Genomic DNA, 1,307 nt, shown 5'->3' on the forward strand with positions numbered 1-1,307 from the left:
TGTTCATCTGAGGGGGGTTCGTGCCTCCTTCCTGGCTCTCTGAGCATGTTCCTGCAAAACGCAAAGAGAAGGGGGGTGGGGTGGGGGGGTGGTAGGACCAAACACCATGGAAACTGCAATAGAGAGGACACAGAAATCCCCCTCTATTGTGTGTGCATTTCTCCGAGGCTATAGGTTGCCCTTCTTTCAGCCAAAGATGAGGCTGTATCTCCCTATATTTATATATATATATATATATATATATATATATATATATATATATATATATGTCGTACCTAGTAGCCAGAACGCACTTCTCAGCCTACTGTGCAAGGCTCGATTTGCCTAATAAGCCAAGTTTTCATGAATTAATTGTTTTTCGACTACCTAACCTACCTAACCTAACCTAACCTAGCATTTTCGGCTACCTAACCTAACCTAACCTATAAAGATAGGTTAGGTTAGGTTAGGTAGGGTTGGTTAGGTTCGGTCGTATATCTACGTTAATTTTAACTCCAATAATAAAATATTGACCTCATACATAATGAAATGGATAGCTTTATCATTTCATAAGAAAAAAATTAGGAAAAATACATTAGTTCAGGAAAACTTGGCTTATTAGGCAAATCGGGCCTTGCATAGTAGGCTGAGAAGTGCGTTCTGGCTACTAGGTACGACATATATATATATATATATATATATATATATATATAGGGAGATATAGGGAGATAAAGCGCGGTGTAAACCTTGCATTTTCTGCTCTGGAAGAGACAGACAGACAGACAGAAAGACGCACATATAAACAGATAAAGATAGAGATATGTGATAAAAATGCAACCGTTTTTCTTATCTTAAAAAAAATAATAACGCTTGGGAAGAGTAAGTGAAACATGGAACTGCCATACCGTAGACTTATTACCAAATTTTTTTCATTCTATGAATTATATTTAATATAGGTATACATATCAAAATGCACTCTCTGCAATACTCTGAGATACGCCTATATAACGTGACCCCGTCACGTCATACCCCCTACATGACCCCCCACCACATGACCCCCCACCACATGACCCCTGCCAACATAACCCATCCCCCCCCCCTCCCTCTCTCTCACGACACAAACATTCCATAACAAATCCACCTACAATCCACCCCCCCTCCCCCCCCCACATACTCCCCGTATACCTCTATCACAACAAAAACACAACATGGCCCCCCCTACCCCTCCGCTCCTACAACCGCTAAGCACAACAAATTGTGAGAGAGCGCCAGCGCTGCTAACAAGGTTCTGGGTCACGATCCTACCTGAGCTCAGACTAATTGGACAG

Source organism: Procambarus clarkii, chromosome 44, assembly GCF_040958095.1.
Source record: "Procambarus clarkii isolate CNS0578487 chromosome 44, FALCON_Pclarkii_2.0, whole genome shotgun sequence".
In the NCBI taxonomy this organism is placed as follows: Eukaryota; Metazoa; Arthropoda; class Malacostraca; order Decapoda; family Cambaridae; genus Procambarus; species Procambarus clarkii.